The sequence below is a fragment of the Colius striatus genome, chromosome 4 (assembly GCF_028858725.1).
Source record: "Colius striatus isolate bColStr4 chromosome 4, bColStr4.1.hap1, whole genome shotgun sequence".
Lineage (NCBI taxonomy): Eukaryota > Metazoa > Chordata > Aves > Coliiformes > Coliidae > Colius > Colius striatus.
This window is the reverse complement of record NC_084762.1, coordinates 64,653,313-64,668,506: the sequence shown is the minus strand read 5'-3', so window position 1 is coordinate 64,668,506 and position 15,194 is coordinate 64,653,313.

Sequence of the window (15,194 nt, the reverse complement as noted above, 5' to 3'; positions counted from 1 at the left end):
TTGCATAAGGAGGCAGGTCATCCTCCCTCTGCAAAGGGAATGCTCCAGGTACGATATAACTAGAACTAACACTGCACTGGATTTAGGGAGGAGGCTCAGGGGTATAGCTGCATATCCCAGGCACTGATGTCATCCAAGCACGCAGGACTCATGAGCAGAGGCATATCATGCGCTGACTAGCAGAAAAATTTGAAGAGTAACAGTTAAAAAGTCACGGGGTTTAAAGAAAACCTTTTATGTCTGGATTCTACAGGGAAGTACTGTTGCTTTGCTTACTCTCTTTGCTTACTTTTTCCTTCCCATGCATGTTTCGACTTCAGCTTACATCCATAGGGTGCATAGAAGATGACACAACTTGGCAATTCTTTGGCTGGTGGATGAATTCATCTCAAAGGATTGCCTGTATACCAGTTTGAAGAATTAATAGTTAATCTGCAGGATAACAGGAGCACTGTGTTTTTAACATTTAGAATAGGAGCAAGCTCATTGCTGAGCAGAGAATAAAATATTTTTCTGCTCCTGCTGTAAACTGCTGAGGTCAAGCCAAAGACTTTAGTCCTTGCTACTGTCATGGCAAAGCCTTCTATACACTCTGTATTCACCTCCAAATACAGATGACTACTTTTAGTTGGATTTTCTTAACCAGACTTTTAATTCAAAAACTAAACAAACAACTATCTCCACAACTCTCTTTCCTGCCTCATAGTAGAGCATTATGTACAGACTGCAAGTACTCTCAGACAGATAGTGAAAATCAGCAGAAACATACCACTGCATGAAATGCAGAGCAAATGGCACCATACGCAGTAGTAAATAGTGCATAATGGAAATCAAGGCATAAATCGTGTTTTAACAGCAGGTTATAGGATATAATTATACATCACTAACACAAAATAATATTTACCCTTTCAAAGAGAAGGATTACACGTGTGCTTACAGTTCTAGAAACCAAACAGGAAATAAAGAGATTCATCAAAGCACAGTATCCAAAGGAATCCCAGTCCAAACACTATTTTTGTACTTTCTACTGTTAAATCTATCATATTGTTCTCTAAAACAATGAAGACATAAATATTCCATAGTCTCTATAGCTAAAAACATTTAATTGGCATAGGATTTGAAGTGCAACATGATTCAAGGGGAGATATTCCAAAACTGTCATCTATAGGAAAACAAATATTTGTACCTACTCTTTAATGTTGTAAAGATAATAAATGGGGTCCATTTCTGTATTTTATTAAATATTAAACCTTTTATTTAATACTTTATGCATAAAATAGTGTATAACATTGTGTTTATTCTCCCACATATGATACTTATACATTGTTACATATTTATTATAAAGTATACTTATATTTTATTAATTCATTCTTGTAAGTACACATAAATTCACAAAAGTTATGAAACAAAAATAATAGTACAATTATGAAGGAAAAAATGAACAATAGAATAAATCGCCATAATACACGTGGAAGGAAATCACGAAAAACTCTTATGATACACAATGTATAGTGTCAAATAACAGGAATATGTTGCATTTTCAAGAACAGTATAAATGTCAAAGAAATGCAGAGTAACTAGAGGTAAACCTGGAGATATTGGGTAAGAGATTAAATAATAAAGAAGCAAATAAAGTATTGTGTGAAAGATGAGAGAAAGAGACAATAGGTTGAAGAGAAAGGAAATTACAGGTGTAAAAATGATAACCAGAAAACACCAAGGGAGGGAGGGGGTATAGGTGGGAAGTGTGCATATATGTATATCATTTTGTGGTGAAAAGTGAAAAAAAGGGAAGGTAGGGAGACAAACTACACATAATAGGAGAAAAAACAGTGTGAAGCAAAGTGCTGGTGAGGAATAAAAGGAACTGTACAAACATGGGTGGAGGCCTGGAGGAAAGCCCTGTTTGTCAGAGCTGCAAGAAAAGCGAGTAAGAATGGAAATTTGAAGAATTCGCACAATAAAGAAGTAAAAGCAGAGACAGAAGCATGGGAAAGATTGGTGAAAACATTAATTTGCTTCAGAGATGAAGCTGTGCTGTGCAGATTTATCGCTCTGAAAATATTTTTTAGTGAAAATGATTTTTCCTCTGTACAGACAAGAGGGGAACCACTTGTCACAGCAAAATAAGTGGGGCAGCACTGTTTAATTTGCTATTCATTCATACATTTAACATAGATAACTGTTTCCTAACCACCAGCTCCTTGCCAGCCATCTCTTTTCTTGTGTGTCTGACCTGTATTTTTAACCCATTGCAATAAATTCAGTCTTCATCAAAGGTCCCAGACATTTGCTGATTTGCTCCTGCGAAAGGCAGCATTTCTGATCCATTGGCCTAAACAGTGATCTCCACCAAAGCGAGCAACTGCCAGTACATACAACACCAGGCCAGTGGTGACTGGGATGAGATGATCCTCAGATGGAACGTCACCGGAGCTTCTGTGACAGCAGCTGTGAGGGACACATGCCAGGGTCATGAGCACAGTACCTGCAGGGCTGTGGGAATGGAGCACCTTCCCAGAGAGAAGCCACCTCCCTTCAGCTACAGCCACCTCCCGTAGAGTTCTGATGTGTTGATGGGCTGTTCTAGGGGCATCTGAGCCTTGGCTTGGGTGGCCTATGGCCACAGTCCCTTAGAGGTGTGTGTTATGTCCCCCTGAATAGCATCCAATACTGTTCCCTAAACACATCTTGCTGAGACTCCAGGGGCTCCTCTGACTGCTCAAAGTTCTGGCACACTGGGTGCTCATGCTGGAGCCAGAGCCATTGGGAACCAGTTGTGGCTGACACAGGGCAGTCCATGGCCTTCTCCCACATCCATCACCCTGTGTGCTGCCCAGGCCCTGCTGCTCACGGCCAGCACTGCCTCCATCAAATGGCCAGACTGAAGAGCAAAAGAAAACTCACACTTTTCTCAAGAGAGACATCAAGCAAAGGGATATAAATTGGGATAGACTCACAAGTCAGTATGCTCCATTCACCCCTGGTCCTCCAGCTCACCCAGTGTTTTTGGAGAGACACTCCGTAGCCCGTGCTCCAAGCTCCTTGAAAAACTTGGGCTTATCTAGTGGTCTCTCATGGCACATGGTTCTTGTGAGAACATGAAGATGTTTTCTTGGTAAACTGGAAATCTGGTAAGTAATTACATGCTATTAGTAGCTATTCTTAAATTAAGACAGAAACTATTTTGTCATGGCTGAAATACAGTACTCCAAAGCTGCAAGTGTCACATGCAATGTCAACTTCTTCACAAGAGCAAAGTGTTTCAAAGTAGACAACTTTTAATAATTCATCACAGTTTTCTTCATGGTGAAGAATGCCTCTTTTGAGTGATCACATTTTCAGGATAATTAAAACAATATAGAATAAGTAGAATGAATAAATATGTTTTTCTGGTGAAAATTATCTCTGAACAAGAAGTATTCCTTCGGGACTGGGTTTCTGCATACAGCAGGATGTTTATAGCAGTATAGATGGCCTGTGATTCAACCTTAGTTTAAGTTTCTGGATGGATTGTACTCTGTATCAATGGGAATTATAATATTAATACCAGTCCTGTTTTTAATTCTAAAACTGTTGGAATTGTGTATTTGTTTTCCATATTTTGCTCCAAAGTGAAATCTCAATGACAGTAAATAAACAGTGTCATGAATTCACTATTTATTTATCATTACTAATGGAATTCATTTGGACTGAAATGATTTTCCAAAAGGGTTTTTAAGGGTTTCGTGGGTTGGTTTTTATTTTATTTTCTGTTGGTTTGGGGTGTTTTTTTGCAAGCATTTTAGATTTATTACTGTGTTGCTGAAAATTATGCCTTTGCACTGCTGTCATTTTTTGTGTCCTTCTGTGTAACAGACATTTAGTTAGTAAATACACTTTGAATGTGAGGCTTCTAAGTATTGATATTTGCTTATAATCTTACCTTAGGTAGACATATTTATGAGGTAGGCAATCCCGTGGAAATTTTATTTCCTTGTTCTGTAAAATACACTAGTTTAATAGTTTTGCTTTTTTATTTTGTTCTTCTATTTTTATAGACTGATTATTGCACATAGATACATTATGGGGATATATATTGGTAAGAAAGAAAACCTGCTTAAGCTCTAATGACATTACTAGTACAAGGACAAATGTGTGTGAGCGAGCTATGAAAGCTGGAAATAAGCTTAGGTTAGAAATTTTAACCATCAGAGAACTGAGATTCTGCTCTAGCTTTGCATTAGATTATGGGGGGCAAAAAGCCAAATTTATTTCAAGACAAAGAGTGACAGAAAATTTAGATAAACAAAAGAGGTGTCTTGTAGGAGGAGGAGGCATGAGTTTCAGATATGAATGAAATAGGTTTTTTCCATGGTAGTAGTTTACAATTTAAAGCATAACATGTGAAAAGGACAAGAGCTGTTCTGAATGTGAACTAGGAGGTTATGTCTTCAAGTCCTTTGATGTTTGATCTCCATAGTCAAATGAGGACTTCAGGATGATGTCGATATGGACATTTTAAAAACATTGGTTCAACAACATGTGAAAAGGAGAAGAAATAGAAAATTTCAGGGCAGACATGAAATATAAGTTTAAAAACTGGAAAGCAGCAAAAAGTACTTGATAAAATGGTGCTTCGTTAGTGATAAACCTACTGTTAACTGTGCTGACTTTGTATTTTCTCTTAGGTGAGGAAGGGAAACAGATTTGTTGAAATTCTTGTATGAACAATAAGCAGGAGAAACAGTGCTATGAAATTGAGAGTCTCTTTATAGACCTCCAAATCCAGAAGATAAAAATACCAGGCTTTTTGCAAATCAGCTGTGGCACAAAGCTGAGAGCAGGCTTCTCAGACATCTCTCAATGCAAGACAAAATTAGGCAAGAACTTAGGATGTATTTTTTATTCCAGAAAGTAAAGTAACCAACTAATAGGGATGCTTTCCTACACTTGGCTATAACCAATCATTAAATATTGAACATGAATTAGCACTTTTGGTAAGGCTAAACAGTAACAGTGAAGGTTCATGTCTCTTAGGAAAAGAGGAAATGAAAATACAAAGACGGGAATTTAAGGAAGCATATTTCAGTACCTTTGCAGTGTACACTGTATTTTCCCTGGAAATTAATGTACAAAAAGAGTAGATCAAAAAAGCTGACAATTTCTTTAACAGTCTATGCTAAAGATATCAGTTATTGCAATGAGGAAGAAGAAAGTAAATATATAAAGATCCCTCTAAAATTAAAAGCTCTCTAGTGTTCTCAAAATACAAGAAAGCATCCAAATAAGGCCAAATTACTACCATTATTAATATCATTACTCCCAGTATTCATTAATAGCTTAAGGATATAGTCCCTATTCACAGAGTAAGTAGTTTCTTGCTTTTTTTAGTTATGTCAAAGGTTGTCGGAAGACACTACTAGCTGAAATGCAAAGCAGGGACAATTCATTCCTCATTCTCTGTTGTACTGCTTATGTTACGGGTCTGGAGAACATTTTTTCAGAAATCATACCTTCTCATCCTCTTCATATATAATGTATCAGTCAGGCTCCAAAGACTAAAGGAAAAACAATTTATCACGTGTAAAAATTCCCTCTTTTAAACAAGGCCATCAAGGATCTTATTCAAACAAAGGTACTACCATTTGGAAAACTATCTAGTGTTTTCTTAAAGCTACTTGAGCAGACAGTGTGGAGTCATTACCACTTGAGAAAATTATGCAAATGTCTTACTCAAACAGTACTGACCATGAACCTTGTACTTGTACTAAACTCTTTTCGATGAAGCACAGTGACTTCACTTCATCAGCAAAATTCAAATGTAGGCTTGTAAACCCCATAAACATTTGGTATGGCTGGGCTAGAAAGGAAAATTCCACCATCTGTACTCACCTGGAACTCAGTTGTCTCCCACATAGCACAAAGAAAAATAAGACAGTTGCTAAAATAATACATGTAGGTACTTATTGGCCTTTTCTCCAGTCAAGTCATGTTCCTAAAGAGCTAGTTTGTTTTTTTTTTTAATCTGTGTTCAATATTTCATAGCAAGTATAGAAGTGAAATGTCTTAATAGATGAGCTACAGAAATAAGCATTTGCATTTCTGTTGAGCTTTCTAACTGGTAATGTTCTGAAAAACTATTGAAAAACTATTATTACATAATTTAAAATACTTATTCAGAAGCCTCATTGAACCTAATCAGACGACTTCCATGAGTAAGCTCAGTGGACAAGAGATTTACAATTGGTACCCTGGCAAGGATTCAATCTCATATTTAGATTGACTGAACATGAGTCTCAAAAGATAAAATATAGAAGCAGTTAGTACAACTAGAAAAGAGGTTAAAGTTTCCACAAATTTTTGTAAAGAGAAACTTCTGCTTTGGGATAAATTGCCAGCCCACTAGACTGATCACTGTCACATCTTGCTCTTTCAGATGTGCCCCTTATATGCAATCATAGAATCATAGAACCACAGAATGGTAGGGTTGGAAGATACTTTTAGAGATATGCAATTGGTTTAAGGAAAATGACCTGTTTCTCAACATGACCTATGTGTTTCTCCCATACAGACCATATTACATGTAATAACATGGCCATCAACTCACAGAGGTCTTAACCTCCCACAGTCCTACTGTTAGATGAGAGCTATAAGATCTCAGTAGCTTTGAGAATTACACTGATATATTCTCACAGACAGTCATGAAAAGATCATTACAGGTGATGAAAAGTAAATGAAAACACTGTTACAGCTGTTACAGGTGAAATATTCATGATATTAAACATATCTTTGTCATTTACAGTCTGGAGGACTGGTATTCTCTTTTGCAGATTACTGTACAAATCTTGCAGTTACATTATAAGTGGTGGAATAGGAGCACAAAGTATTAAAGATAGGTAAAGCTGGAAATATACATGTATTTTCCTCATGGAAACCTAGGAAATACCAAAAGTATCTGTCATACCAATTACAGCTAGTGCCTAGCAGCTATTATTACCAAGAACCATGCTTCAGAGCATATAAAGCTTGATAAATTCTTCACTTTTTTAAGTTTAGCAAGCAATTCTTTTAAATTAAATCCTTTTGGCAGGTAGAGTCAGTATGTACAACTCCAAGTATCCTCACATAAAGCTCTGTAAATACAATTTACAGCAATGCTACTATAATAGGCAACATTTAAAGAGATCATTATTGAATGAAAAACAGAAGTCTGACTAAGTTTTTGGCCTTTATTCTTTTCTTAAAGGGACAACCACTGCCTCCCAGTTTCACTATTCCCAAAGTCAAAGCAGGGACTTCATCAGCTCTGGTGGACTTACTAACATAAGAAATCATTGTGGGTAATGTTTTTCCCATTTGTGACACTAGTTATTAATGTAATGCTATTGTACTGTGTTAGTGAATATATCTCATTTGCTTTTCTCATTTGCTGTGTACAACACAGTCGTGACACAGTAACATTAGACAATGTCAGCTCCCTGCTTCAAAATCCCATTCTGTGGTTGAATGTCAACAAGATGCAACATTACACAAGTGCCCACATCCAGCAGGAGCCTAGGGAACTGCAGGTTATAGGGCAAACATCCCAGATTAGAACCAGTCCTGAACAAACAAACAGAAGATGAAGGACTGCAGTGTAGCAGAACAAAACTACTTTTGAGGCAAGGTCCTGTGGTGAGATTAATTATACTACATGCAAAACCATTAAATTTGTTAATACCTAATAAATCATTAATGGAAGTAAGCAGGGAAAACACTTACTGCTATCTTGAATTAGCGTTTTAAATTGTGGCTGAAAAACAGAGTATCTCATTACACAGAATCATTATTGAATGAGTCAATGAACCATATAACTATAATACTTGGATCCTTGCATGTTGACCCCCCAACAAAGACATGTTCAGATAAACTCTAACACACAGCAAGAAAAGTCTCATGCAGGGTTGGTGGATTGCAATGAAATTTTTTTGAGTTGCTGCTAGATTTCCTTCTCCAAGTGCCACTAGAAATGCGGAATTGCAGTGCCAGCTGATGTTGCTGGTCTTGCTGTCTTGATAGCCATTTTGGGAACATTTGTATTTTTCCCATTTCACAAAAGGATCTAAGAATTTCTTACAACACACAAGAATGGGCAGAACTCCTCTCCAATATGATAAGCCTAAGAAAATTAATTTAGCACAGTTAATGTTACTTTTAGATATAGATATAGAATATAGATATAAATACAGGTATAGATATACATCATATACTACATATACATATACATATACATATACATATACATACACATACACATACACATACACATATACATATACATATACATATACATATACATATACATATACATATGAAAAAGAAATCTGTTCTTGGTTCATTTGCTGGAGCTTTCTTATATGGTGGTCACAATTTACTGTTAACAACAGAAAAATGAAGTTAGCTATAGCTTTTTGGTTCTCTTTCAAATCCAAAGAATATAAAATTTATGATGCTGTTCTGGAATCAATCCTAAGCATACATTCTTGGACTTGTTTTAAAAGAATTCTTTATTCCAGAAATAACTCAATATTCCAAAATTTTTGATTCAGTTTTACTGCTTGTATTAAAAGCTTAAATAGCTTTTGAAAGCTTGAGCTCTGCATGTGTCCTTTGTTTCAGAAACGTATCATGCAGCTTTGTCTCTGTAACAAATAGGTTGATTTTAATAAAACTTTTCAAGGCAAAGTCTTAAAATATGATTCATGGCATAATGACTTTAAAATCAAATTCAGATCCAACGTAAGTAGATGCACCACAAACTTTTTTGTAACAATGACTCAGAGCAGATCTGAATCTGACTCTTTACTAGAAACTGAAATCTTGATACCTCCATTACTGTAACATCAGCCAACTTTGTTTCCTCTGTAACCTTTAGTGGCCTCTGCCTCTGTCTTTTAGAGCCATCTATAATTCAGCACAATGGAAAAGTGCGCAACAACTTAAAGGCACCAGAATTGGACAAAGAACATCTGGGCTCATCTAGTACAAACTTCCTGTGAGATCTTTGTCTCTGGGTCTATTTTTATTAAAAGACATGAAAACCTAAGGTATACATCCTTTTATTTTTACTGCCTCTGGCCCTAGGTGCAATCCAGATCTCTAGTTTGGGGTCTACACTTGTGACAGAGCATCTGGGGAGAGTTATGCTGCTCAAAGCATATGCTTTCACAGTACCTTTCTGAAACGCAGTCCAACTTAAACATCTGTACTAGGAAGCTAGCTTCACTATGCACTCAGCACAGACAGATACTCCCTCATAGTGCTTCCCTCCACTTATTTCAGTTAAATAGCTGATGTGAGATAGAATTAATGGAATATGTCCCATGAAGAGGCAAACCAAAAGCTTCGCTGCATCCACAGGAGAGCCAGCCAGAGCTGGATCAGAACAAATGGTAATGGAACTTCTCTGCTGCTGGACACTCTTCTCTGGTTCATTTAGGCTACAGAGCCTGTAATTGCCCCTCCCCGCCCCCCAATCACTAAATCTGTGTTATGCACTGAAAAATAATCTTTTTAAGAGGTCAGTATTTGCTAACTGCTGGTTTTCAAATATAGCTGCCAGAGGAGGCTGTGTGGCAGGCCTTGCTCTCCATAAAGCTGCTGAGCCACCCTCCATGTCTTCAAACCCTGTTTTGTCAAGGCGAGTGCCTCTGGCATCAGCAAGATGGACATGTTTTGTGCCAATAAAGCCGGCAGAAGAGGGACTCTGGCTCTGCAGCCTACTGCATAGGGTACGTCTCTACAAGGGGGCATTTGTTCTCCCTACTGAGTTTTACCAATTTCAATTCAAAGTTGGGGGAGGACTTTATTTTCTGTAAGGAGAATTCCTCTGCCAGCAGATGACAACACCAGTGGTCTCCTCAGTCTTGTTCTGGCCCTGTGAATATTCTGTTTTCTACTGCATAGGGAAACACATGAACTACCTGCTTAAATGCTTCAAGATAGGTAACTTTTCTGAAACAAGCCCTAAGAGAGCAAGTTTCAGGATGGCAGTTGTTTCTCAACAGGTAAAGATTTTTGTCCTGTCTAAATGCAGTAGCACTCAGCCTATGATTTGGATGATCAGATAACAAGAAGCACCAAATATTTTAATGTGTATTCTCAAGTCCCTACATTCACAATGGCAGCAATGTTATCAAATGCTACTGTAGTACTATCAAAATAGAGACAGTGGACAATGGTGTTACATGGAGAAACACATCCCCACCCAAAAATATTCTCATGGCATTAGGAGCCTGACAGGTTCCCTCTCTGTCTGCTTCCCAGTCCTACCTGAAAAGTATTTTTCTTTAGAAAAGCTGTTTCTATTTGTTTCTTAAGCCATGACCAGGCATGAGAAGAACCTTTCCTTTACACTTTTCCAGGCTGCTGGTGGGGATTGTATCTGCCTTCATGGTTGGATTTGGACAATGTCTTTAGTACTACAGAGAATCTTAAAAATTGCACCTAATAAAGCATGGAGTTTGGACCATAAAGGATGATTCTCATTATGTTAATTTGAAATAAATCAAGAAAATTTTCATCAATTTATCTTTGGAGCTGGAATGTAAAACCATAAATATTAATGTACAAAATTGTCAATTAGTCATTTTTAGCGGAAGAAATATGGAAGGGATAAATAGGGATATTATATATATGATATACATCAATATCTTAATATAGAGATTAACATGTATCTATGCTATTACGCATCCATTTACACAAGACAATGACTATTTTAACCCATAGCAAAAATCAGTGCTGGTGTAAAATTAAGATGGAAATAGCTAGAACTTTGGCTTCTCAAATTCCAGTAGATTCTTCACCCAACACTAAGCTTATATACAGCTTAATTATTTTATGGTGCAACATTTTTAATTTCGCATTAAATACAGCACCATGATTGTAACTTAGAAAGAAAAACCACTAAGGTACTGTATGAGTGAGTTAACAGTATTGTAAGAACTCTGGCTTCTGGCATTTCCTGAGTTTTGAGTGCCTGACTTTTTGACTTGGTACTGCACCAAAACTAAAAATTTCCTTTTAAAGGAAGGAATGGGGGAAAACCATACTTTGTTTGGGATTTTTCTACATGTTTTTTACTTCCTCAGCACATCTTACAAACTGCCTATGGATGGCTTTACACCTCTTTGTTGAACATCTGTTAAACAGACATAAACTTTATAAGGAGACCTCAGTAATGAATAATTTGTCGTATGCCTTATTGCAGAGCAGTGTGCTCCAGTTAACTGCATCCACTACGTTTCACCTACTTTCTGTCTACTGCTACCTCTAATCCTCAGGTATTAGGGTATGCCAATCTGGTCTCTCAACTTCAGTAGCTCCTTGAGATTCTGTGATTCCTTGCTCTCATAAAATTAAGACTTAAATTAAAAATGCCTTTAAAAATGTGATGTACAAAGGTGGCATTTGGCTATGTAAAACTGAACAAGCTATTTATACTTGCTCTACTTACCTTCCTAGTCACTTGTGTTTCTTTTGTCTGTTTAGATATAAACTCTTCACAGCAAGGGCTCTGTATATACTACTGTTTAATGCTAACATCAAGGGCACCTCAAAGCTGGTCCATATGTGTCATCACTTCCTGAAACTCAAGTCCTACCAGCTGTCTACCTGAAACCTAGCAGCCATGCTGACTTTCAAAGTACCAAGATTAAATGCATGCCCAGTACTCAAGTACCGTTGTCTATTCCTCTGTTTAACAATGAAGGAGGTCCAATATAGAATGCTATAGTGAAAGAAATTAAAAAAGAGCTCATGGCCAAACTAGCAATGGTCAGGGCACACTGGCTGGTCTTATTACGGACAATGTCAGCATGAACATAACTTACGTGCCTGTCACACACCTTACAGAAAGGAGCCCCAGCTTCTGAAGCTCAGTGATGTCTGACAAGAATAAGAGTCACACCCAGAAGGGAAGGTTTGGGGTGTTTTTTTTTAATGAAAACAAAACCTGCTTGCCCTCTTTCTCTAATGGGTTTTTTTACATTGTTAAAATTACTTTTGTCAAGCCCCATGCATATACAGCTGAGCAAGGCAAAGAAAAATATCATTTTAAGTGTTCTTTCCAGCTACATGCAAGACAAGCTTTCAAACCAAAATATCAAGAGGCTTCTCTCCTTGAATAACATCAGACTCCTTGCAGCAAGCTGGTGAAGGGTCTGAAGCATAACTCTTACAAGGAGCAGCTGAGGGAACAGGGGATATTTAGCCAGGAGGAAGCTGAGACATGATCACTCTCTGAAATTACCTGAAAGGAGGTTGTAGCAAAGTGGGGGTGAGTGTCTTCTCCCAAGTAACAAGTGATAGGAGAAGAGGAAATGAGCTCAGGTTGTGCCAGGGGAGGTTTAGATCAGAGATTAGGAAAAATTTATTCACAGAGAGGTTTGTTAGACACTGGCACAGGCTGCCCAGGGAGATGACTGGAGATATTTAAAAGCCATGTAGATGAGGTGCTGAGGGACATGGTTTAGTGATGGACTTGGCCGTGTGAGGTTAGTGGTTGAACTTCATGATCTTACAAGTCTTTTCCAACCAAAACAATTTTGTGATTCCATGATCTTCAAATTTGTTTTGTTTTACTGACACGGAAGACATAAGCCACGCTAGAAAGCAGTCTTAGCAATTATGTTTATTGTGTAGGTCCCACGTAGTCATGAAATATACCTGATGCATGATATGAGAGCAAATAGCAAATGAAAACCAGAAGACTGCTTGTGTGACAAATCTGAATAGTATACAGAAGTACCAGCACAAAGAAAATAAGCCCAGCTGAAAAGAAACTTTACAAGCATTCCACAAAAGCTGTTATGCACAAAGAGCCAAATACAGCATATGTGCTTCTAAATCTCATCCTATTTTGAGGAATTTAATTGTGGATAAGCCTTTTGCTGCCACCTGTACAGAAATTGATGTTGCAAAGAATACATCAGAGCAATGAAAATAGGTTGTTTATCAACACTTTAGCTAACAGACATGAATTAAATTAGGGATCTATACTTTACTGCAGTAAAAGTTGTATCCACATTTATCGACTGCAGACAAGTTTGTTACTGTTCAGTAACATTCATTTTAATGTGAAATATTATTTCAGCTTTGCTGTTTGTCCAATGCAGAAACCACACATGAGCATAAATGACAAGTATCAGAGAACCTGTGGCAGACCAAAGGAGCTGTTTCAAGAGCTCCTAGGAGACTACTGGCCTGGTGAGAGTGGCCACATGCGGGTTATGCCATGCTGTGTTGCCCATCTCGGAGGCATGCCCAGCGCAGCCCTGGAGAACCACTGACACCTGCTGGTCACCTCAGCCCTTCCAGCAGCTCCTGCACCTCCACCACCGCTCGCTGAAGCCTGGGCAGCACTCCAGTCCTGGAGGGCGAGGGGAAGTAAAACAGCCTCATAGACAATTAGCCTGTGTCACAGCTGGCGGGGCTGCTGGTGTGAACTAAACCTGCACACCCCAGGAAATACAAGCGTTCAAATCTAGCACTGAGACATCAAAAAAAAAAAAAAGAGGGTAAAAAGTGAGTAAAATATAAAACAATTTAAAGAAAGCTAAGTCATATTTACTGGATTTTATTGTGACTTGATCACGTTATATTTTACCAATGGCCTCACAGAAATACATGTCAGGGAACATGTTAGGTTACAGGCCTTACTCTGTGTTTATTAACTTGGCAGAATTTGTTGGTTACAAGTAAATGTAGAAGACATGCAATACACAAACAACAAACTCAGTTAAAGATGCCAGCACATAAATAGTATTGTTGGATTAAACTTACTCTAGAGGTAATAAAAGCTTTTCTAAATAGGGCATATCTAATTCAACAAGTCCTTGAGAACAACTGTGTCATGAAATAGAGATATATAAAATGGTCTTTTCAACAAATAATTTTTAAAAAAGCATTGTTTTCTAGGTAAGATGTTTATTACTGAAAAGGAGCAATGAGATTCAGGTCTTCATTTCCTAGACAACTAGCACAATATAAATTATAATCAGGAGGAGTATTCAACAATTTTATCCATTTTGATATCTACTAGATGATGAAACTGCTCAGACAGAAACTGCCTCAGTTCTCTCCAGCAAACTTCTTTATGCTCAAAAGCAGTTGTGTAGAGCGACCACAGCCACCAGCACTGGACCTAAAATGTACTTGGGTCTGTTAGAGGTTGAGAGGCAAACATTTAAAGCTACATTCTGCTTGTTGAAGTTATCTACAACTTGTAAACAAAACTCTTGAGGTTTTCAGACATTCAGCAAGACTATAACAATCTTACTAAAGTGTCAGGAGAATTTTCAGCCTTTCCAATTGCTTTCTTGCGGCAAACGACTCAAAGTCTACTTTTAGGTAAATATGCATTTCTCTCTGAAAGTGGTGCTCAACTCATAGAATCACAGAACAGTAGGAGTTGGAATGGACCTCTGGAGATCATCTAGTCCAATCTCCCTCTAAAGCACATTCACTTTGATCAAGTCACACAGTAATTCAACCCTAATAAAACAATCAGTATCTGTTGGTTAGTGGGAAGTAGTCAAAGTGGTTTTCTATATCTTTCCTACATGTTACCTGCAGTGCAGCTTTCCAAAAAAAGGGCAGTACAAGTCATGTCTTCAAAGTGACCTGTATTTTCCACTTGCAACCACTATGACACCTCTCTGGAAGTAAACATATTGCTAAATTGCAGTTCCACCTTCAATCTAGGCTACCTAACCAGAATAAAGATAGTGAACAATTTCAAATTACTCCTACAAAATGCCTTGTTCCTATGTTTTCCAGCTGGCTGTAGCACGTTGTGGGCAAACATTTCATAGAGGCACGTGTAATTGTTAACATAGCCAAGCAGTGGGCAAAAAAAAGCCAGTGCTCAGAGAGGAAACAAGAAAGGATGTGTGGGAGACAAATATGGAGACCACTGTATCAAGCCACCCCAGTAAAAGCAGGAAATATGCACTGAGATAGTTTTGTTTGACTCAGTCAGGTCTTGCGTCTGAGCTGGGTACCTGGCTGGGCCAAAAGCTACCCAAAACGGCTTCCAAAAGACAAGTGTCAGGTTTCTCACTCCCATTTGTATTTCAGCAGAAGTCTAGCATCTGTTGACTATTGATGCCTCCGTACAATTTCACTCGTGTGGTCCACAAATCACCAATGTTCATATGTCTTTGGAGTCTTCT